This window comes from Mus musculus, chromosome 6 (genome assembly GCF_000001635.26).
Source record: "Mus musculus strain C57BL/6J chromosome 6, GRCm38.p6 C57BL/6J".
NCBI classification, from domain to species: domain Eukaryota; kingdom Metazoa; phylum Chordata; class Mammalia; order Rodentia; family Muridae; genus Mus; species Mus musculus.
In genome coordinates, this window is record NC_000072.6 from 144,757,500 (window position 1) to 144,782,287 (window position 24,788).

Genomic DNA, 24,788 nt, shown 5'->3' on the forward strand with positions numbered 1-24,788 from the left:
AGCAGACCGCTAATGTATGCGCAGCTCCAAAATAGCCTGAGTTATTACCACACAGCATTGACAAGCCACCAAAGCTCCAACAGTGGGAGTACCTTTCAAGAGGCAGGGCCTCCACGGCTGTGCCGGATCAAAGGGTCGCTCTTCCCATTGACCTTTGACATGAGCACGTCACTGCCTCCTGATCTGGAGGTCTCACTTCGTGTCAGGCTCCTCATTCTGACGAAAGTTGTTTCACCACTGGAACCACGACAGTGGGGCTCCGAGGCTCCATAATATTTAATTGACTCAATTATGGAACAAGTTCTCTCTCTTCCTCACCATGCCCTACTTTCCTCTAAGTTGCACTTGAATTATTGATGAAATCGCAATAAAGCATCTCTTTGTTACACGTGGTTCACAAGTCAAGAAGCAGCTTCATGGTTAATTTTTAGGTTCGACGTGATAAACGCTTTTCTTGTCCTTACTCGGGAAAGTCGATTGCACGGTACAAACTTAAGAGGACGGTTCATTTTTCCTGTTGTTTTGAGAGCGTGGTTCCCATACAAGTCAAGCAAAAGAAAGAAACAGAAGGCCGGTTTGCCGCACTTGGGTCTTCCGGGTGACAGGGACCAGACTTTGAAACTGTTGATTCTTCCTTTGCTCCAAGATCTGCTAAACTCCAGAGAGGGGTGGAGGTGATGACTTCTCACTGACTACCACGTGACTGTGACTGAAAGGCCTCTGTCCCCTTCTACAGACAACAGCTTCAATGATCTCTCCTCCCTCCCTGCCCCCTCTCTGTGTCTGTCTCTCTCTCTCTCTCTCTCTCTCTCTCTCTCTGTGTGTGTGTATATGTGTGTATGTGTGTGTGTATGTGTGTGTGTATGTGTGTGTATGTGTGTGTGTATGTGTGTGTATGTGTGTGTATGTGTGTATGTGTGTATGTGTGTGTGTATGTGTGTGTGTATGTGTGTGTGTGTGCATGTGTGCGTATGTGTGTGTGTATGTGTGTGTGTGTATGTGTGTGTGTATGTGTGTGTGTGTATGTGTGTGTGTGTATGTGTGTGTACGTGTGTGTGTGTGTGTGTGTGTGTGTGTGTGTGTGTGTGTGAGATACGTCTATGTGTTTGTGCCGGGAGGGGTTTATATGTAGAATGTGTGAGGACAGTCTTTGGTATCCTTCCTCAGGACCTCAGGAGTCACCCATGTATTATTTGAGACAGAGTCTTACACATACACACACACAAAGAGAGAGAGAAGGAAAGAGAGACAGAGACAGAGAGAAACAGAGAAAGAGACAGAGAGAGAAAGAGAGAGAGAGAGAACTAGAACTGGAATTATAAGTGTGCCACCACACCCTGCTTTTATTAAAAAATAATATTTTGCATTTTACTCTCTGAAGTACTCATATTCTGACCCTTTCCATCCTCCACTGCTTCCACCCAGTTCATCCTAGTGTCCCCAACTCTGTCCCCCTCCCAACTTCAGCTGTAGTCACTAACAATCCTGAGTTTAATCAGTGCTGCTTAAACATACATGGCTGTATGTCCGTGCAGGACACACCCAGAGTTTCACATGCATGTTGGAAGTGGACCCCAGGCCCTCCAGGCTTACACAGCCAGCGTGTTACAGGCTGAGCGCTACCCCCAGACCCAGAGGATGTTTTAAAATCACAACCTTTTCTCTGTTACTTCCTTGTCCTTGCTTCTATTACTGGGAGAAACAAATAAAAACAAAACAAAACAAAACAAACAAACAAAAAAACCAACTCCACAAGGTCCTACATGAGACAGCCCCTGCCTACCAATCTCCTCCCACACAAACACTGCCTTTCTTTTCTGCAGTCACAGTGACCTGTTAGTTTCTACACAGCCCAAGCTTTTCAGGGCACTGTTTCCGGTGAGGAGACATGCTTGCCACAGCGAAAGCATGGGGGTCAGAGGGCAACTTCCAGGGCTCTGCTCTCTGATCTTGCAGCTCCACCCTCGGAGCCAACTCCGTGGCCGATATTCCAAGCTTCAACCTGCTTCAGAGCCGCCTGTCAGGGATTCTCTGCCCTCACCTTCCATGTGGTCTTACGTAGGTAGCTTGAATTTTCTACTCCTTACGACAGCCCCAAACTCTTTTTCTTGGGAAAAAGTTCTGGAATTTCCTAAGTATGTACAACTACCTTGTATCTCCTCCCAACAGGTTGTGTGCATCCCACATGTAGCTTTGAAGATGCATGCGGCCAGCCACAAACCCCCAAAGCCCTTGCTGCCCTCTGTCCTCCCTGGAAGGTGATCCACCACTTGGAACAACCCATGCCGGCCTCTTCCAGCTGCGGTTCTCACCACTGAGCTGTCGGTAACCCCCAAGTCCATTTAGAGCATTGATTGTGACTGATTCCATGCCTTAATTAAACATGGAAATGCGTCATGAACTATCAGATCAGAATGAACGTTTCCTGGGACCAAACTGATTTCTTTGGACAGGATAGAACATGTTTTTAAGAAACTTCAAAAACCTCAATGGCATCATATAACTTCAGAAATTTGGATGATGTTTCTTTAAAACTAGCAATTTGTGAATTTTAAATCTCTTATCAAATGCCTTTAAGCTTTTCTGCCATTTATAATAACTTGGGAACAAAAATGAACGTGTGTGTGTGTGTGTATACATCCTGGTCCAAGAGAGCCGTACCTGACACTGGGAAGCTTGATATCAATCCACTGATAAACAATGACAGATATCAGTTGAAGCGTCACATGCCCACACTCACATGCCACACACTTTGCACTTCTATGGTTTCTAAGCGACAAGTGTCTCCACCAGTTCATTATACCAGAAAGGAAAGCACTCTGTATGTGCCACCGTCAGGAGCTGTGAGAACTTCATTTTTCTCACTGGATTATAAGCTTCCTGATGGAGTACCCAAGCCTTCTTTTCTCACTGTTGTAACTTCATTACCAATTTTTTTTTAATGAAAGTTTTTTTTTCACCAATTTATAATGAGTGACTGTGAAGTGCTCCGCTCTTTTTTTAAAATATTTTTTATTATTATGTATTTTCCTCAATTACATTTCCAATGCTATCCCAAAAGTCCCCCATACATTCCCCCCCCCACTTCCCTACCCACCCATTCCCACTTCTTGGCCCTGGTGTTCCCCTGTACTGGGGCATATAAAGTTTGCATGTCCAATGGGCCTCTCTTTCCAGTGATGGCCGACTAGGCCATCTTTTGATACATATGCAGCTAGAGTCAAGAGCTCCGGGGTACTGGTTAGTTCATAATGTTGCACCTACAGGGTTGCAGATCTCTTTAGCTCCTTGGATACTTTCTCTAGCTCCTCCATTGGGGGCCCTGTGCTCCATCCAATAACTGACTGTGAGCATCTACTTATGTGTTTGCTAGGCCCCGGCCTAGTCTCACAAGAGACAGCTATATCAGGGTCCTTTCAGCAAAATCTTGCTAGTGTATGCAATGGTGTCAGCGTTTGGAGGCTAATTATGGGATGGATTTCTGGATATGGCAGTCTCTAGATGGTCCATCCTTTTGTCTCAGCTCCAAACTTTTCATTACCAAATTTATAATGACAGAAATGCTATATATATATATATATATGAAAGAATTGACTCCCAGTAAAACTGATTTGAATGAGTAACCAATAGTTGAGATGAATCGTAGGTTGGGCTGGCATGTAGCTCAGTGGGAGAGTTACGATGGTTCAAATACAACATTACTTATGTTAAATTGATTATCATTAATTCCAAATAGTTGCCCATATCCATCTTTTTTGTGAGACTGTATGGGTTCTTAAGCCAAAAAATGGAAAAAAATCATGTGTGTAATAGTTTTTAAAATCTTAATTATTATTTATTTAAAATAACATTGTGCAACATAACAAGGTTTCTGCCTTTTAACTTAGGGACTATATTTAATATTACACAGTTAGGTTTCCCTAGGGACCCAGCCATGATCGCCGTATCCTTATTAAGACATTAAGTATCCGCCACTTGCCATCTCATTCTCCCCTGTAATGAAAAGCAGTAACCGTGCTCTATTTATTCTCCTCCTTCCAAGAAATCCAAAGCAACCAATGTTTTCTGAAGAGGGACTGTTAAATGTAAAAATGGGAACATAACTTAAATGAATTTTTATTAAGAAAATAAAAGAGACGTTAATAAGAAAAACCAAGCTATCTAGAGTCCAGGCACAAGATGACTCTGTGATAATTCTTATAAACCACGCTGAGTTTTACCAGGAAAAAAAAAAAAGAAAAAAAAAAAAAGAAAGAAAGAAAGAAAGAAAGAAAAAGAAAAAAAAACCCAACAACTTACAAACACTTAAAATTCCAAAAAGACAGGAGGGACTTATTATATTTATGAAAGGTTTTTATCTTTTATCTTTTCAGGTCCTCTATCATGGAGATGGCACAAACAAAGATAGCTTTTAATTACTGCACTTAGCTGATTTACAAATTGATGAATCCGAGGGGGGGGGGGCGGGACAAGCAACACAAGAACATTCAAAAGCATTTAGGACACAAGGCAGGATGTGGGTCATACATTAGAGCCAGGAACGCGGAGGGATAATGGTGTCAGTGTGGCCCCAACCTTTCAGTCAATTACGAGGAATTGCTAAAGACAAGGAAACGTTAAGTCATTATGACCCTGGCCGGCACTCATACATATAAACAGATGTGCGCACATGCTCACACGCCCACGCACACACAGATACTCTTCCGTGGGTTTTCAAATACTTTAAAACATTGTAGCTATATTCCCAAAACTTATCTTATTCCTCTAATCTGCTTCTAAACACAGGCGCCCATAAAGCATCATTTAAATGGTTGCGTAGGTTAAACCCAATAGCATCAAGCTAGAGTACGATCCTCTAAGACACTGTCTCCCCATTTAGTATAGAAAGCATGCTCCAGAAATCCAGCCCCCTCCCATCCCATCTTCACCGTGGGACCAAAACGAAAAATGCCTCTCGTGAAGCGCTAGCATAAAATGCGCTAACTTCTGGGGCTGGGGAGATGGGCTGATGGTAAGGTGGACCTGAGCTTGGATCCCCAGAACCCACATAAAAGTCAGGCTTGGTGGCAGAGTGCATGCCTATGATCTCAGAACTGGGAGGAGAACGCAGGAGGACCCCTGGAGCTCCTGGCCAGACACTCCAGATGAGCTCCAGCTTCAGTGAGATACCCTGTCTCAAGAACTAAGGTGAGCGGGCTGGAGAGATGGCTCAGTGGTTAAGAGCACTGTCTGCTCTTCCAGAAGACCCAGGTTCAATTCCCAGCACCCACATGACAGCATCACAGATACTTATAACACTAGTTGCAGGTGACCCAAGATTCAGTTCTCTCTTCTGACCTCTGTGGGCAGCAGGCACACACATGGTATATAGACATGCAGGCAAAACACCCAAACACATGGCATGTTTAATAATGTGGAGAGCAACTGGGGAAGACACACAAAATCAATCCCTATGAACAAGTATACTCACAAACAATGAAATTCTATAGTTTTTATTTGCATTCTTTGTTTAATATGTATTCTTTTTTCCATATACATATACAGTGTGTGTATATACACAGACGTGTACCCTGAGAGAAGTTGAGATAGTATCTAATGTAATATATGGCTGACTTGACTTCTTGATCTTCTTCCTTCCTTCCACCTTCCAAGTGTGTGTGTGTGTGTGTGTGTGTGAGAGAGAGAGAGAGAGAGAGAGAGAGAGAGAGAGAGAGAGAGAGAGAGAGAAAGAGAGAGCAAAAATACTAGAAGGGCTGAGCATGCAGTTCAGTTGGTAATAGCATGCATAAAGCCTTAGACTTGGTCCCTAGCACAGCACAGACTAGGTGTGCTGATACTAGGTGTGCTGATACTAGGTGTGCTGATACTAGGTGGGCTGATACTAGGTGTACTGATACTAGGTGTGCCTCTTAGCACTCAGACCATAGAGATGAGGTCAGAAGTATAAGATCATCCTCAGCTACCTATGGATTTTGAGGCCAGCCTGAGCTATATAACATAACACCCAGTTGAGAGAGGGGAGGAGGAGGGGCCAACGACTAGGGTAGCTGTTAAGAGCCCATGAAGTCAGGTCTGCACTTCCAGGCCAGAAGCAAATCTGCCTCCCCTTCCAGTTTATAGCGATGCCACCACTGTCACCTTCTGAGAAGAGGCAACCAGCCACCTTACCTCCAACTTCATTGCTTCAGATCATAAACTCTTTCCAGGTCCAGAAATCGAAAACAGCACCCCACCCCTGCAGATGTCTGCTTTATTACTGGTGCAGTGACACACATCTGCAATCCAGCAATCAGGAGGCATGTGAGTTTGTGGCTAGCCTGGGCTACGTAGTGAAACCCTGGACAAAAAGAACAAGAGCTGGCACGTAGCCTAGTGGCAGAGCTGTAGCCTGATCTGTGCAAAGCCCTGGGATTCATTCCCAACACAGAGATAGGGGAGGAGAGAGGAAAAGGAGGAAGAGGGGATGGTCAGCAGGAGGGAGAAGAGAAGAGAGGGAGTGAGGCTCTGGGGAGGGAAAGGCAGATTGTTTGGTTTCCAGGTTTGTTGTTTTTAAATCTAACTTCCAGGGTGACCGTTCCATTCAGTTCCCCCATCTGCTCACCCTGCACCTCTGACCCCTCTCAGGTAGCATCCCCAAGAGCTCTCCCCTCAAAATCCAGCTGTGACAAACCTACAGATCACAGACTGTCTCCTGGGGATCCTAATATATGTCATTAAATATTAGAAAACTGGACTTTCCCATCTGCACTGCCCTGGATGTAATGTAACCGAAGGACCAATGCGTGCAAGCATGCAGGCATGCGGCAAACACAAAGCCCTTGGTTTCCATGTGGCACCAAATATCCAAGGATATCCATCACTTCACCTGACAGGTGAGCATGGTGGTCATTCTGTCACTGGAGCACTGGTGAACAATAGCAACCATGTTACTTCACAACAGCAGATTCCTCTCACCCCACTCCCTACAGGAAGTTATTGGATATGGCTTGTGGAGAGATTGCCTTGATCTGCCACCATCTCATTTCAGCCAGTCCCATTACGTTGCTAAGGCTCCACCAGCACCAACCTGCCTGTTGTTTCACCAACCCCTGGCTGTATCTCACCTCTGAGATCCTTGACAGATGCAATTCCGCCTGCATGGAATAGACTCCTATTTTGCTAGAGCAACATCCGCGCCCTTCTTTTGCTGAACTTGGCCCCTTAGCAATGGCATGTTTCAGGGGAATCCGTCATTTCACACACAGACAGTAAAGGGATACACATGCTGCAGAAAGTCTAAGAAAATAAAATATCTGAAAATATCTGAAAGCTGATAAACTGATCGTAGGTTGGCCCCAAAGTTGTGAAATTTTACCAGTAACACTATTCATCGGCTGTGGCCAAGTGGCTATCCAGAAAACTGTGAGCGTGGTTAGAAGCCATAAGTCACTCAAAGAAACCAAAACAGTTCTAAAGTTAATATCTAATGTTGTTTTGGCAGCAGGTCTGTTACCTAACCTAACGTTACTGAAGGATGGAATTAAATCAGGACAACACAAGAAAAGATGTGCTTTGGAGGAGTAGAGGCAAGGGGCAGGGAGAGCAAGAGATGCGTCTTTTTAAACCAAGTCTGGGAACACAGGAAGAGCAGATGATTGAGAAGCACAGCACCGAAAGATGAGGTGTGAGTGTTGTCTGTCACTAGGACGGGAATGGTTTTATCACGGAGGCCCGAGGTTGACACATCCTTTCTTTTTTTCTTTTGAGACAGGGTTTCTCTGTGTAGCGCTGGCTGTCCTGAAACTCACTCTGTAGACCAGGCTGGCCTCGAACTCAGAAATCTGCCTGCCTCTGCCTCCTGAGTGCTGGGATTATAGGCATGTGCCACCACTGCCCTGCCTACGCCAACATCTTATTTTAACATGAGTTTATATGGTGGGTGCAATGCTCGACTCAATCAATAGTTGACTTAGAATTGCTTCCCCAGGCTCCTATGTGCTCTCAGATCTTTCCATCTGGGTCTTACTGTCAATCACTCTACCTCACTGAAAGCTAGCAGGCAGCCTCTATAACTATTCTTATAGACAAACCCCAAGATCTATTGATATTTGTAGCCCTGAGAGAAATGATACATTGATGTAAATACAAATTTGAATTCCAATAGGCAAACTCAGATTTGACTTTAAAAAAAAAACAAAAACAAAAACAAAAAAAACAACAACTTTTACAACCATTAAGTTGTAATCATGGTGAAACTCACCAGATATCTCATGGTGAAACTCACCAGAGGGCCAGAGGTGACATTTTCCTACTGCGTGCTCACTGTATCATGAGTTCCTCAGGGCTGATTTGTCAACAGGGGTGAGCACCCCCTGTTCTGCAGATGAGGAATCAGAGAGTGGGAGCTCAACTTCTCAGTTAGAAAGTAGAAGAGGGATGAGGAGAATTGATAATACTCATGCCTTACAAGCATTAGGACGTGAGTTCAAACCCCAGAGTCTGTGTAAACAAGACTTTCAGATGCACTTGTAACCCTAGGTGCAGGGCAGTGAAAACAAGCAGAACTTGGATCCTTGATGGCCAGACAGCTTATCTGGGTTGGTGAGGTCTGGCCAGTGAGAGAGACACTTGTCTCAAAAAACAAACAACAAAAAGATAGATAGGTAGGTAGGTAGGTAGATAAGTAGATAGATAGATAGATAGATAGATAGATAGATAGATAGATAGATAGATAGATAGTACATAGATACATAGATGGTAGATAGATGATAGGTGGTAGGTAGGTAGATAGATAGATAGATAGATAGATAGATAGATAGATAATAGATGAGGGATAGATGGTAGATAGATGATAGATGGTAGATAGATGATAAGTAGATTGATAGAATGATAGATAGATAGAATGATAGATAGATAGATAGATAGATAGATAGATAGATAGATAGATAGATAGATGAATAGATAAATAGATTAGATAGATAGCTGACTCCATATGAATAATGCCAAGGTTGTCCCCTGCTCTATACAGCTATGAATTAATACCTGCATGTACAACCCAGAAGAGAAGGAGGGAGGGAGGGAATGAAGAAGAAGGGAAGAGAGCAAGGGTGAGGAAGGAGAAAATGAAGGAGGTAAAGGAAGCAGCAAAGGAGGAGTGCATTATTGAGGTGCAGCGTCAGAGTGCCCAACACAAACTCACAGCATTCTGTGGAGAAAAGCATGTTCACAATCTGATCACCATATAGTTCAATATGTGTGTCTCCATCTCCTGTCTATTGCTGCGATGAAACCATTGTCAAAAGCAACTTAGGGAGGAAAGAAATTCATTTGCCTTCTACGTTTCCATCCTGGTCTAACAATCAGGAAAGTCAGACCAGGAAGTCAAGGCAGGAGCTGATGCGGCGGCAACGGAGGATTGCTCCTCACTGCCTTGCTTCCATGGCTTGCTCAGCCTGCACCCAGAACCACCAGCCCAGGGTGGCACTGCCCACAGTGGGCTGGACCCTTTCATCAGTCATCAATCAAGAAAATGCCCTACAGACTTGCCTATGGGCAAACCTGATGTGGAGGCATTTTCTCAACTGTGTGTGCTTCCCTCTTCCTAGATGCCTCTGACTTGTCTCAAGCCGGGTTTTGAAAATGACAGACAGACAGACAGACAGACAGACAGACAGACAGACAGACAGACAAAACAACATATAACCAATACTAGAAAACTAGTGGTGAGGGTGGGGTGGGCGTGGATCTTCGGCCACTGTATTCTGTGAGGAGTTTTGGGGAAAAGTAAAGCTGAATTCAGAAAGCAAAGGATGAGCAGGATTTCAGGTTACTGTAGGAGGAGGGATGGGTAGATAGATAGATAGATAGATAGATAGATAGATAGATAGATAGATAGATAGATAGATAGATATGGCAAGACCTGTGGCAAGACCAAAACTGGCAACATGAAGATGCACACTCTGATGTTAACTTTCTCTCAACCATCAGAGTCCTCAGGGACTTAACTGGCTGTGTGAGCCGTTCATCATGGGAATATTAGGGGGACCTCACAGTGTGCTATTTCATTGGTTTCTGGAGTGGATAGACTCGTAGAGCCGGCAGGCAGCCTTTCTTCCAGTTGTCTGAGATCTGTGGTGTGCCTGCATCTCTAATGATCTGGATACAGTCTTTCTATGGTAAGTTACTGACATTGAACCTTCTCTGCCCAACCCCACTCCTGCCTCTTCAGTGTGGTGTGTCGGCATTGACAGGAACACTATGGATTCCTCGAGAGGCTCCTGCGTTGCTCGTCAGTCTTATTTGGAAGACTTGACTCTCTAACCTGCCTGGGATGCTCCCAGATCTGATGGGAGCACCTTTTGGCTTCACCTCTCAGCCTTTCCCCTCTACTTCGCCACACTACCTGAAACATTGCAGAGAAATATCCACTCCTGTCTTTCTTCAGAGCTTTTGAGCAAACATACCATATGGTCTGTGTCCAGTCCTTCTCTCGCCTTTCCTTTATGCCACATTGTCTTTCACTTGTGGCTTCTGATGGCAGGGATCTTTTTGCTGATTGCTGCTGCCTTCAGATATAAGAGTTGCCTCCTTTGACTGGGTATATACCCTTCTGAGAAGTGCATAGTGTAACATTCTAAGTGATGCTTATTATCTGGTTAGTTTTCCTTCTCCATAGACGTGAAATCCACCTGAACAGATCAATATTGTCCTACATACAACTGATCCTCCAGAAGTAGCTTGGTGACTCAATCATACGAGGTGCTCTGTGAAGATGTGTTAGTTACTGAATGAGGGCAAAGACGGAGAAAAGGCTGGGAGAGCCAAATAATGGAGTCTGGTGGGTTGGAAATCAAGGAGTCCACTGATGGGAGGGTTTGAAACAGATGGAGAAAATAACACTCTGGAGGAAGTCCCCAGGGATTTGGGAGTCCCGGGTAGCTTTGGTACAGTGGCCACAGCCTCTGTACCAGGCTGCGTGTGGCTTAGAAGGCTCAGGTGCTGCGGGCAGTCAGGGAAGTCAGCTGCACAACTGTGTGCATCTTGGAGCAAATCAACAGGAGACTGAAGGGAAGTTTTCAAACAAGCCTGATGAGATAGACGGGGAGGAACCAGAGCGCAGAGGCCCTAATAAACCAACCTACGAAGTGCAAGATCCATCCATGTGTAGCACACCATGCTTTGAGTTTTTGAGAAAGGGGCAACGTGACCCAAATAGCAAGCACATCAGGAAGCTTAGCCTGATAGCAGCAAATAGAGCTCACTGCCGAGGAAAATGCTGGGCTTGGGAGACTGCAGCTCTTCTGGGCGAGAGGCTAGGTCCTGGAGGGAGGGACAAATGCAGGCATCCTTCTGAAGGATCTATGTCACCATGGGTAGAAGCCTGGTCCCCAGAATCGGAGCTCTCAAAGTTCAAGTCCCAGCTGGACCATTATTTCTATACTGTTCTGGGCAAGCTCAGGCTCCTTGTCTGGATAATGGGACAATTTCTGCACATGAGGGAGGTCACCAGGGAGTCTCAGGAAAAGAGCTGTTTAGCAAAGAGCCTAGTGACAGCCACTGATCAGCCAGCATCAAGTGAGACAGGCAGTGCAGCCCAACAGTGAACCAGGGAGGGCATGACATTTCCTGAGAAGTCTTCCTGTCACCAGAAGATAGCCACCTACATTGTGAAGAGTTAACTCCCTCCGACTCCTGCCTCCTGCCTTTTTATAACCCACTTCTGGCTTCTGCTCTGGACTCATGCCAGAGCCACTCTCTGCTGGCTCACTCAGGTCCCTTATTCTTCAAACTGCTGGAGGCTTTTCTAAACTTCTGCCTTCGACACTTGGTTGCAGCCTACTCCTGCACCCCAGTGCCACCCCCTAAGGCAATGTTAAATACTCTGCTCCCCTGACAAACACTCAGTACCTAAACACACCACCTTTCCTCTTCCTGAGAGACATCAGAGAGACAAGCTGAGAGCAAGTACAGTGTGAGACTTGGTTTCTAAGGGTTAACAGAGAGTGATTATTTTTTTCTCTCCGAGGATAGGTAATAGCATGAGATTCCGAAATTAAGCGCAGCAGGAGGAAGGGGGTGGGGGTGGGGGGAGTGCTACATGGATTTCATACAGTATCACAGGTCTTGGCAATAAAGCACTTTAAAAAAATGCCTTGTGTTGCTAATTCCTCACACAATCTCCTTTTATTTCCAAAGCATCTCGCAGGGCTGGAGCCATGAGATGCACGTCAATGTTAATATTACACTGCTTGGATTAGAGCCATTTTTGTGCTGAGACTCCCGCTAGGTTTAGAAGACGTGGTACCTTTTTCTTCTCCTCCCTGTACATTTTCTAGCTGGAATGAATGGCTTCCTCTTCTGGTGGGGCTGGTATCACTTCTATGAGCACTACCTTGTGGGCATCTTTCCTTTAATATCTATGGATCCCATGTCATTGGGAATAACTCCTTTTGATGGGTTTCAGGTTCCCTCTGACCTCACCACCAGGACAGCCCCCCCAACCCCCTTCACTCATCCACTGAATCCTTGGCCAAATAGTTATCAAATAGTTCCACCTACTCTCTGGAGCACTGTGGATTTGCATAATAGTACAAGACAACGTTCAGTTAGCCACAGAGCAAGGCTTGGTTGCAGAGGGAACCATCCTCTTACTACACATGGAGACCATAATCCATACACAGTGAAAGAATCAATGTATGCCTACCTTCTAGCACAATATGCACTCTTCTCACATGACATCTCTGGCCAGCATATATATATATGTGTGTGTGTGTGTGTGTTTTTCTAGCTGGTGGGGAAGTCCTGTCAGTTGTTCAGTAGGTATTGGTTGAATGCCATGATCACATGGCGACTAGAACAAACAGGGCTCCCATCTTTCTGGAGCCACAGCTACTCTGGGGCTAAGAAACACAGTACCTGAGGTTTGATCCTGTCTCTCCCCCAGTGCTTTGTTTACTTGTAAAACCCACATTGGTCTAACTAAAATCCACACACATCTCTTTTCCACACATAGCTCCTTTGCAGCATCTTTTTGTCCCCAGAAAAACAGGGAACCTTTTAGCCATGGTTCCAGTCACCCATGGCAGCTAAGGTCTGAAATGTCAGAGAACTCCCGGAAACAAGCAAGCAATTCAGAACTTTACAAAGGAAGAGCATGCTGAAAGCATGAGGGAATCTTCCAGCTTCTCAGCGTCCCTGTGCCTGGGAAGAGCAACACTTTCCTCTGCAGGATCTGCTCTGTGAATGCCCTCCCCCCACCGCCACCCCCTACCCCCACCCCCCCACCCCCACTCCCCCACCCCCACCCCCACCCCCATCCCCCACCCCCCGGCCAGCTAGTCACTCAGCCAGCTTGGTTAGCAAACTGTCACAGCAGCGTCATGGTACTCATGTCTAAATGACCCTTATGATAAAATCACCCCATGCTATGTCACAGTGCCTGTGTCCTTCGCCTTGCTTCGTCTCATCACGAGAAGGATGAGCACACACAGTAGGGAGTCTCCAGAGAGCCCACATCCGCGCTCAGCATCTTATAACCGTTGTTCCATTTTGTTACTGGTTACTACTGGTACCTACTAGGCCTTATTTAAGGATAAATTTCCTCATAGTTAGGTCCATACAGAGGAAAACAGAAGTGGGCTCGGATCTATCACAGTTTCAGGCATCTGGGGGATCTTAGACTGTGTCTGCCACAGATAAAGGGAGATGGGTCTAGTGTAACCATAATCAAAGTCTCTAGTGTTTTGTACATATCACTCTCCCATTCTTTCTGCTCCTGTTAGTTCATTTAAACAATGCAGGGAGAGAGCCCTGTGAAAGAACACTTGCATAGCTAGCATGCACAGGCCGAGTTTGACCCCAGCACTACAGAAGAAAACAAGCCAAGCAAATATCTTTAAATACCTACTATGTCCCTGAGACTGTACCAAGTGTTTGGAATATAAAGCAGTCTGGCCTCTGGTCTTCGAAAGACTATTAAGCACTGTAGATTTGGTTGTTGGGAAATCCCTTCAAAGCTAAATGTGACATGGTCACCACCTTTGCCTGGCTCCGGGTCACTGCCTCTCTTTGTCAGGTTCTCCCACTCTGGCTTCAGCCATACTAATGTTCTATATGTGCAAAATCACTAAATCACTTTTACATTTTAAATTCAGAACTAAGAGACCATAAGGGGGCATGTTTCTAGTCACCCAACAGCCAGCCTTGTGCTATCTCACCAATACCTCTATTCTCTGAGCGCCTCATTTTAGTCCCATAATCTACACGTGCAACTTACTACCAACCCAGGCAAATCAAAATGCTACCTACCACAGGATCTCAAACCTCTAAGTGCCAAAGAATCAACAGTTACACTTGGTAAAACCAGAGGATTTAAGGTCTGTGTGGGGAATGGAACACAAAAGACTCGATTTTTAACACTATGCCCCAGAAAGCTTTCCAGGGGATATGACTGAGCAACCAAAAGGTGCTGTCCTTCCTTTTGTGGTCAGCGTTTATGTATAAAGAATTGCTACCGACAGGCATAAAACAACTCTTAGTAAGTAAATCAATGTGAATCCAGGTGTTGTTCCCTGACTGCTTGGGGTTGATGTGTGGAATGGGTGATTATTAACGATAACCAGTGTTCTGCTTTCATTTCTGTCACTGTGATAAATACCCTGACAAAAAGTAACATAGAAAGGAAAGGGCCCATTCGTTACATTGTTTCAGGGAAGCCAAGACCGGAGCCCTTGCACCTAGTCTCATCACACCCACAGTCCAAAGCAGAGAAGTGTCATCCTTGCTTATCTGCTGTTTGTATACAGCTAGGTTTCTTCCCTCTCCCAGAGTAGAGCATCCAGCTCGTGAGTGTGGCCCACAGTGGGCTGGGTCTTCCTACACCAATTAAATCAAGGCAATCCAGCAGAGGCGTGTCCACAGCCTAAGCCTCACTCCTTCAGCCTCTCTGCCCACGTGATCCAAGATTGCAGCAAACTGATGGTTAAAACCAATGAGTACAAACAGTCTTTACAAATTACCGCTCACTCCTGGCTTCCCACTGCTTTTACCATCTGATCCCCCACGATGTGGGATAGTCAGGAAGCCATTGCTAGCGCTCCCATCTTACAGAGATCAGACCCTCAGCAGGGCCTTGACCCAAAGGGAAAGAGTCAGCATCTAATAGACCAAAGTCCGGTGATGACAGTCCTGCCAATGGCAGCTGTGGGAGGTGGGCAGATCACGTGACCACGCCAATCTGTGGCTCACATGTGGAAAGGGGCAGATATACAACGAATAGGAGTTACACGAGGCATCCCGCACCACTCCCAGAACATGATAAACAGCCCCAGAGATGTTAATCCGGCCACTTTACATCATGCAAAGCTGCCTTTGTAAGGTCCAAGACTGTTCTCCTGCTCACGAGCAAGCCTTCAGTTCTGTGTCCTTTCTGTTCTAGGCATTATAATGAAAGCCAAGGAGGCAAGCCCATAGCCTAGGGAGCATAACTTCTTTTGTTACCTCTGGTTTGGTTTTTTTGGGTTATTGGTTTTTTGGTTTGTTTGTTTTTTGCTTTTTCGTTTTTGTTTTTCCTGAGACTGTGTCTTACATATCCCAGGCTAGCTACTAACTTGCTGTGGAACCAAGGACATGCTCGAAATTCTGACTTTCCTGCCTCTATATCACACTATTACAAAGGTGCACCACCCTGCCTGAGTCATGCCATGCTGGGAACAGTGCCCACAGCTTCATGCATGCTGGGCAAGCACCCTATCAATTGAGTCACATCCCCAGCCCACAGGGGAAAATTTTTTTTTCACTATATAGTTTCAAACTAGGCAGAATGTATTCACCATACTTTTCATTTCCAGGGATATTATTAACACAATGCTGAAAGGACAGTGGTGCCATGAGAATAAGTACTTTGCAAGGCAAAAACTAAGAAAAGCCAGCACATGCTAACATGTAAAGGGAGCTGGAATTCAGAATACCTGGGTACCCGATGAAGTCCCTACAAATAAAGAATGGCTTCCTCATGTTTCTTTAGCAATAGAGATGTTTGTTTGTTTGTTTGTTTGTTTTTGTTTTTTGTTTTTCAAGACAAGATTTCTCTGTGTTGTAGCCCTGGCTGTCCTGGAACTCATTCTGTAGATCAGGCTGGCCTGGAACTCAGAAATCCACCTGTCTCTGCCTCCCAAGTGCTGGGATTAAAGGCGTGCACCACCACTGCCTGGCTAGCAGTAGAGATATTTACATACATAAAATGACCACTTAATTTCCTGGTTGAAGCGGAAAAGATGCCGCATCCTGTGGGAGCCAAGGTTGACAATGCTGTCTGTGAATGAGTCAAGAAGAAAGTTCAAGACAGAATTGTAAGAGACAGTATGCACTTGTTCAAAAATAGTTCTAGTGCAAGAGCGAATTAATGAGACGGATCCTGCCAGACACTATGAATGGGTGCCAGCACCGGAGAAGAACACCACACATCACAAGAGCTTACAGGCAAACCCCAGGCTGCCCGATACTACACATAAAACAACCCTGGTTCTCTACTGATACAAATGAGACAATGAGAGCCTGCATCAATTCTAAATCACCCACATAGAAGTAACAGCAACAACACAGGGCATGTGCCCAGGCCCACCCAGAAAAGAATTAAATGGGCAGGGAGAAGAGGGTGCTGGGGATGGCTCAGTCTATAAAATGCTTGCTGGACAAGCATAGGGACCTGAATTTGGATCCCCAATGCCTAAGCCAAACACCAGGCACAGCAGCATGCATCTGTGACCCAAGGGTTGGAGACAGGTGGGATCCAGTCTAGCCAATCAGTAACCCCAGGTTCAGTGAGAGATCCCGTCTCAAAATATAAGAGGAAGACTAAAGAAGACATCGGCATCAATATCTCCCTCCACTGCATATACCACCTGAACACCCATGAATGTGTGTGTGTGTGTGTGTGTGTGTGTGTGTGTGTAAACACACGTGCATGAGCGAACACACACACACACAAGAATCAATCAGTATCTTAGAAAAGACATCATCTGAGCACTGTTAAATCTTCCTACCCTCTCCAATGGTGACACCCATGTGCGTTTTTAAGCAGAGACCCGCAGTAACCCATGATCACTCACTGTTGGGAAAAAAAATGATGTCAAATCTTCACAATAAGCAGTCAATACCCTGGGCACAGATCCCTAGAGGGCTCCCTGTCTGCGGAATGTGTCAAAAATTAGCTCTCTTTTCCTGCCTCCCAGCCTCTGCAGATTCTGAAGCTATCTCCATGCCATTTTCCCACAGTACAACATAGAACCACCTTAAAAAATCTGGGGCAGAAAACAATATATGGGAAACCACCTAAAAAAATCACAGGCCAGGTGAGAGAGAGCCTGGTGCTCACAACTTTTCCCTGGTAATCACAAAGGCCACCCTCTGCATTATATCACCAAGGGTTACCTGGATAGTTGAGTCTAAGTGGTGTGGTCCCCACCCTCCATCACTGCCTCCCGCCCTGCCTCCACACCCAACAGTGCCCCCCATGCTCCCCACCCCATCCCCACCCCCACTCTCAACAGTGCCCTCTCTCCCACCCCCACACAGCAACAACTCAATTCTCAGTCCTATAAATGCCTTTTCTCAGATGTTGTTCTCCCAGTGGGAAAAAGAATGAAGTGAGGCCTGACCACCAACTCCTCCACAGTTTCTTTTAATTTAAAGTTACAACAGGAGGGAAGAAAAGAGACTTCCTATTAAGGGACAAGTCCCTGAAGGGGCTCTTAGCTGACAATCGAAGGGCTGTTCATGGCAGCGATCAAATCTAACGCAACAAAGTGCTGGTGGCTCTGTGTCTCATCCCAGCAGGGGCTGGTGCTGAGGGCCACTTGAGTTCAGCACTTTGTGGCGCTTGTAAGTTGGTTTAGGATCAGTCACGCAGGGGAGCAAAGACTTCGGGAGGTGTTTGAGGCTTGAGATAAAATGCAGCCTGGAGTCCATTGCTGCTCCACTGAACAGAAAGCCTACAGAGGTAAGGAAATGAGAGTTCCCTCTCTGGTACTTTGTTGGGAGTTACCAGAGGATGGTCAAGGTCAGGTGGTCTCTCTGCTCTGGTGTGTGGAGTCAAAGGGTACCGACTGAAACAGGAGGAAGAAGTAGACTTTTAAAAGGTAAGCCTGAAGACTCCCTTGCAGGAACACCACTTTCCAGTTATGCGAAATAGCCCTTGTTTAAATACACCCAGGACCATCTGATACGATGTATCCATCCACACCTGGTTGTTGCATTTTGAGTGTGTTTGAAAGGAGCAATATATTTTTTGAGCTTTCCTTCTGTGCTATGCACAGCACAGTGTCTTATGGGTGCACAGCCTCATTTAACCCTGACTAGGAAGTATCCTGCTCATTTTACAAAGGATGAAAAAAAAAAAGTCCAGAAAACTCAAAGAACTGCCCCTCTTCCCCCATGGTTTCTGGTGGTGGTGGTGTTTTGTTAGCTTGTTGATGGCTGATCCACCTGACCGAACCTGGAGCTATTAAGGCCAGGGCTGTGTCACATCTGTTTTGAGAGTCTAGTGGACCCTTTTGCAGCCCTGTGGCTAGGTACCACTAAGCACAGAGGCCAGACATGGACTCCTCCCTGATAGAAGAACACAGTGGGAGCTTCAGGCCCCTCGCAGTGCAGTCCTTCCAGACAGTGGACTCCTCTACAGATGTTTCTATTTCCGTAGCCAAACCACCCTTGAGCTACGCTAGTCAGTTGAACTTCTTCCTCATCAGTCTCCCACATCTGTTCTCCTCTGTGCATTCACACCTATCTGCTGTCAGAAAAGTGTGCAGAGAGACCTACGCTCAGAGCAGAGCATTTTTATTTGCCTTTACCTATTTATATAGGATGAAAATGTTAATGAGTTAAGGAACACTTATCTGAATAAAAGATAGAATCAATATCCATGCCAAATACAATATCGTTAATAAAACCACATTGTAAATGGTCATATAGAGACGCTAACTGGATCAATATTTTAAAGTGTTGATCTCCGCCTTGAGAAAGTGATTGTGTTTTTCAAAAAAACCTTACACTCAAGCAAGTAAGTTTAAAGTATAAAATGAAGCCTCGAGCATATGTATCATGAGGAACTGGACTGGTTTGGAAGGGAGGGAAGAGCAGGGGTGAACTGACAAGACAACCAGCTCAGGGCAGACAGTCTGCCTGAAGTGTCACATTTTTTTTCTAGTGCCATCCACAAAACATGCATGTGAGAACATTGCAGGTGCCTGAGTAAATGGTCTAGTGATCAGGGGCCTGCTGTGCAAGCATGGGAATGGGAGTTCAGGTCCCCAGCACCCATGTAAAACACCAGGCACAGATGTCCATAACTCTAATACGCTGTAGATAGAGACAAGCAAACACCATATCTTAATGAGCAGTCAGGATAACCCCATCGCTGAGTGCGCTGAGTGTTCAGTTCAGTGAGAGACCCCATCTCCAAAGATAACGTGGGAAGGAATCATGGAAGATACCCAACATATCTAGGCTCCGTCTACCCTCCACATACATCTGCATACAGATGCAATGTGCCAGAACATACATGAACACAGGATAGAAGGAGCATGGTAATTTGCTCCTTTGCAGGTTAGAAATAGGCACAGGACCCTTTAGATTTCTGATCCCCAGATAAGGTTTTGCATGACTCACCCACAGACCTAGACTGAAAAAAACTCGACACTTGAGGGGGCAGCATCTTCTGCTTCTTGGCCCCTTCAAACTTCCCTACCTTTTCAACTTTGCTTACATTCATAGTAAGAGCAAAGTGCCTTGGTTTGTCAGAGAATACCAACTGAATGTCAAGAGAGGGTCCTGCGACCACTGCACTATTGTCCACTATGGATGACGTCATCAAACCCTGAAGTAGCTAAACACCAGTTGAGCACACAAGGTACACACGTGTCTTTGGGGATTTTGTTTGTCTGTGAGTTTGGTTGGTTGGCTTTGGTTTAGAACCCTATACATGTTGGGGAATGCATGACTCTCTATCGGGAGACATAAATACTACCGGCTCTTCTCAACAAGACATACTACCCCGATGGCTCACTTTTTCCCCCCTCTAGATTTATCACCATGCTGTCTTATTCAAGGTCTTCAGCTGTAAGTGGGACAAACAGTTACCTACAAGGTCTAAGTTGGAGGGCACTGGAAACTATCTTTGATTTCTTCCGCTTGCCTTTATCCCTGCAATCTCCACAACAATTTCTCTGAGAAACTGAAAGGTCGTAACAAATGGGGGGAGGGGTGATAATATCATCCAAGCAGAGAATTAAACCATAATGAACTATTTATACCTTTGAATTAATTAGCTTATGAGCCAGAGTTTAAATGGGCCAAATGGGGCAGGAATCTTGGAAGGGCTCATCAAAGCAGCCTGGACTGCGGTCAAGGCCCTTCCTGAGATTCAGGGTCCTCATTAGGGGAAGTTTTTCAAAGGCACCTACATAAAGCAGCTAAAGAGGTAAGGGCTTTCTGAAAACAGCTCAAAGCAGATTCCTGCTAATAGTTTTACATTGGACTTTACTCAACTTTAATGCCAGGAACTGAATTTGATGATGGAGTTTAAGAAGGAGTCCTACAGAAATGTCCCAATGAGGCCTAGCAGCAAGTCCCTAATATACTAGGTGTCTGCTCTCTACCCTTAAGGTCACAGGACAACATCAAAGTTAATAAAAGTCCAATTTTGTTCCAAAGAATGTTTTAAAACTCCATATACTCTTCTGTCAATGGTAATTCCTTGGGCAAGTTAAATCCTGGTTTATTGGAAACCATTAAGTAACTTCTGAGCATCCTAAATTCCCCTCATACAGGGGCGCAAGCCACTATTTCTGTGACACCACACACGGAAAACGAACCCCCAAGACCCCACTCGAACTTGATAGTCATTAACTGTCCCAGTTCCCCCAAGCTCTCCCAGATGGGAAGCGGAATTACAAGACTGATCATAATTGGATTAAGACCCATAATTCTTTAATTCATTCATCAAATTGAGGCATTTGGAACAGTTGATTTACAGAGTTGTTTAGACAGTTTTGTGTGGTGTTTCTGAAGATAAACCAAAATACGTCTCTGAAATAAGTTTCAGAGCCCAAATCATTAACATATGAGCCTCAAATGGAGACAATTTACAAACGGGTGTTTTAAAACATTCTTTGGAACAAAATTGGACTTTTATTTTATTAACTATCTACAAATCTAAGCTCAGGATATAGTTTATACTTCCTGTGAAACCGACAAGCACTTTCTTTGCCTCTTATATAAATTTACATTACCTAAACCAAAATAAAAACAAACAAACAAACAACAGCAACAACAAGAGCCCCTGTGTGAGAGCACATTTATTTCAGGCCTAGACAAATAGTTTCCCTGCTCCTCTCAGAACTCTAAGTATATGCCATCCCCTAGCACTAGCGTTGATCAGGTACTGGGCGAAACACACAGGCTCTACCAAATCTCACCAGCCGCATCCAGCATTAGAATTCTGTCGGCTCATTGAAATCCTGGGTTTCCGGAAATCTCAAACCAGAGTTTTCTCCTGGTTTTCCCTCTTGTGTTTGCTGACTGTACCTTGAAGGCCCCGACTGCTTATCGCTCAGTGGAAGGATGACACTTTTAATAGAGGACACATTCTTGTATGCACAAGCATTGTGTCATATTCTTAAGTGTGTTTTATAAGAAAACATTTCTACAAGAGGTCACATTCCTTTCTTAGGAAAAAGGAAAATTTGACATTTTAAACTTATGCCTTACTTCAACAAGAACCCCTGTCCCCAACCCCACAACAAAAAAGTTGTCATACCTGGCTAAGAAGTTCAATTCACTCCTTTCATGCGATACCTTGCCTGTGTGCTCGCTGCATACAGAGTCTTAGAGTCTGTGCAAAGTCTATACATTTTCTCTTTTACAGGACCGTACGTCAGTCTAAACAGGATGTGTGTCTACATGTACAAGCCTAAGGTAGCATGAACTAACTGCTATACTTCAAGAGCCTCCTGGTGATTTACCAACTGAGCTTGGCAGATGTGAGTCCTTTATGTGTGTAACATGCATCCAGCCAGGACTGTTTGAAGACAACAACAAAACTAATTCAGTGCTTCTGTCTTATGAGCAAAAGCGTTCTCCAGGCGCTAGAAGCTTATACTGTTTTAGAGTAGCTCAAAACTACCCATCCAAACACGGTACAGAAAGGAAAAAAATTAAAACGGAGAGCAAACTTAGAGTGTGGAGAACATGATAAGCAGACTACTGGAAAGAAAGAAAGGAAGAAAAAAGAAAGTCTCTCCAGGATGCTGCTATATAATTAACACAAATAACTAAATAATTATGCATATCCCTTCCCACCCCCACAATTAAATGTTTTTAAACAACCCTGGTGATGAAAGATCCACCTTTTAGGCAAACAAAGCAATCCCTGGCAGTTTGAGGATTTGAGACTGGATTGCGTCAGTTTTTAAGTGATGCCTGCGATTTTTATCTCCTAGAGTTCTGAGGAGGAAAGAGTTGATGGCATAATTTCCAAGAGATTTTTGCACAGTGCCCAGGAGAACTTTCGATGTAAGCGCTTAATGTTTTAAATCACTCTGGCTGAATTTATCTAGGCTTTGGCCTGGGAGCTATATTTAAATCAGGAAGAAGCCCCCCCCTGGAAGCCGGGCTCCCTGTATTTGCTTCTGAGAACAGATTCCTTCCCTATCTGCGCAAACAGCCATCCTCAGACAGCCGGATTCCTTTAAAATGAGACAGATCAAAATTTAGTGGTTCTGTACAGTATGAAATTGTCCTCCTTTTAAATGCTATAAAAGTCAGACTTTGGGGGGAATAAACATTTCCGTATACTTTAAAAAACCATCTGGCCCTTAACCTAATCACTCATGGCCATCAAGCCCCCCCCCCAAACTCTGCTCTTTTTCTCTTGTCTATAAATCTCCCACCAGCATTTCACTGTGTGTGTGTGTGTGTGTGTGTGTGTGTGTGTGTGTGTGTGTGTGTGTGTGTGCTCAAGCGTGCTACTAGGAGCCATTATTTATGAACACCACGAAAACAAATCACTGCCGTCTCTTCTGCTTGCCGATTCCCACACTTATTACCCAAAATCCCACGGATTTCCCTCAGTCTTGCCCTTGACTGTAGAGCCCTGCTGAGCAGAAAAGATTCTCTGGGGAAATCTGTCCCCGTGCCCTTTCTTAAGAAACTCCTCTTGATATCTGGATACTGTGACCATCTCAACTGGGTTAGAATAAATTTCCAAACTTTCGTGAGGCAGGAAAGCCAGTGGCCACCCAGAGTATCCCCAGTGACCAGCCCCGAAAGTATGGCTCTGCAGTAACACACGTTTCCTCATTTTGACCTGCTTCAGCTGATTAGGGAAGACTGGGAATGAATTCACATTCCTCAGTCTTAGGCACTGAAACCAAACAGTTTATTAATATATTCACTTTGCAAGATGACTATTAAAATATGAGAACTATGTCCTGTGGATCTGAGGCCAGTCGATTGATAACTCCAAAAACTGCTGTTTTCAAATGCACACATTTCCTAATCCAACTTGCTTTCCACCCGTGTGACCTCTGTCCCCTACTTCTTGCTACCTACCATAGCTATGAAGAGCAAGCAGAGAGGGACACAGCACTTGAGTAGTTTATACTTTGCCCAGAGTGAGGGGCGGCGGGGGGGGGGGGGTGTAGAGGAGAGAGAGAGAGAGAGAGAGAGAGGGAGAAAGTTGCAATCAAATGAACTCTTCCGGTCTCTGAAATGTCTCAAATCCATAAGGATGAGACTTATTTCTGAAATTCCGAGAGGGACTGAAGACCGATAGAAGAAAAGAGAGATTGCAGAAAACGAAACAAAAAGACAGAAGAGCTGGGGTGAAGGTGACGGGTAGGCTGAGAAAGCTCTTTCTATTCCAGACAAGAGCAGGGATTTTGTCCAAGTTCGAGGGTCTGTCCCTGGGAAAGCACAAGGCTAGCCCAGGGCTGATACCCTCCTGCGCCGCCGCTTGCCTCCCGCAGCTCGCATCTCCGCCACCACTTATAAAACAATACCGGCAACAGGACACGGGCTCCTCCAACAGCAGCACAGATAAAGTTGGCCGGGTCCCGTGGATCGCAGCCCCCTCCCTCCCGGAAGGGGGGTGACAGCGCCCCCCGCAGCCTCCCCCGCAGCCGGGCCCAGCCCCCTCCCGGGACTTGAACAAACTCCCGCGCCCCCTCCCTGGGGCTGCGCGGCTCTCCAGCTGGAGCAGGGCGCCTTGGAGGGTTGCCCGCCACCAGCACCTCCACAGCGGGACGCGCCACAAAGTTAAAACGCTGCGGTTCACGCACCTTACCGGGTCTGGTTAATCGCTCCTCTGACGCGGGATGCGCAGCAGCGGGCGGGGGCCTCCGAGGACCCTGGAGACGGGATGGGGCGGCTCGCCTTTTGCACTCTGTGTGTGTCTGTGTCGGGGTGTGTTTGTGTGGGGTGTGCGCGCGCGTATGTGTGTGTGCGCGCCTGTCCCTCTCTCTCTCTCTCTCTCTCTCTCTCTCTCTCTCTCTCTCTCTCTCCCACCCCCCCCCACCCCAACCTCTGGCTCCCTCTCTCGCTCTCTCTTGCTCTCTCTCTCTCTCCCTCTCCCTCTCAAGGACGAAGTAAAATCCCTCAGCTGGTCATGAGGCGGCTTCGGAGACAACACAATGCTGGTGGAAATAAATAACAAAAGGCGAAAAAGACAAGTGGGAACAATGGGGGAGGCGAGGGCAGCGCTCCAGCCGCCGGTGACCGTGGCCGGCGCGCGCCCCGGGGTGCGGCGGAGCGGG

At 45.7% G+C, this 24,788-nt stretch overlaps 1 protein-coding gene and 1 long non-coding RNA gene across 7 annotated transcripts in view; one reads left to right on the forward strand and one right to left on the reverse strand.

The window, feature by feature from the left end:
* Sox5 (SRY (sex determining region Y)-box 5) overlaps positions 1-24,788 on the reverse strand; it is a 953,863-nt gene extending 929,075 nt beyond the window's left edge. The window contains exon 1 of one of the 5 annotated variants that reach the window (XM_011241582.2): positions 24,315-24,788. The gene's annotated coding sequence lies outside the window, so the exon portion shown is untranslated. The remainder of the gene's footprint in view (positions 1-24,314) is intronic. The other 4 variants (XM_011241579.2, XM_011241577.2, XM_011241581.2 and 1 more) reach the window with 4 other exon arrangements.
* Positions 1,802-2,572, forward strand: Sox5os4. 2 transcript variants are annotated; one of them, XR_378133.3, is made up of 2 exons: positions 1,802-2,062; positions 2,170-2,572. It is a non-coding gene; the product is annotated as an SRY (sex determining region Y)-box 5, opposite strand 4 (long non-coding RNA). The 2 variants fall into 2 exon arrangements; XR_378134.3 differs by having other exon boundaries at positions 1,805-2,058.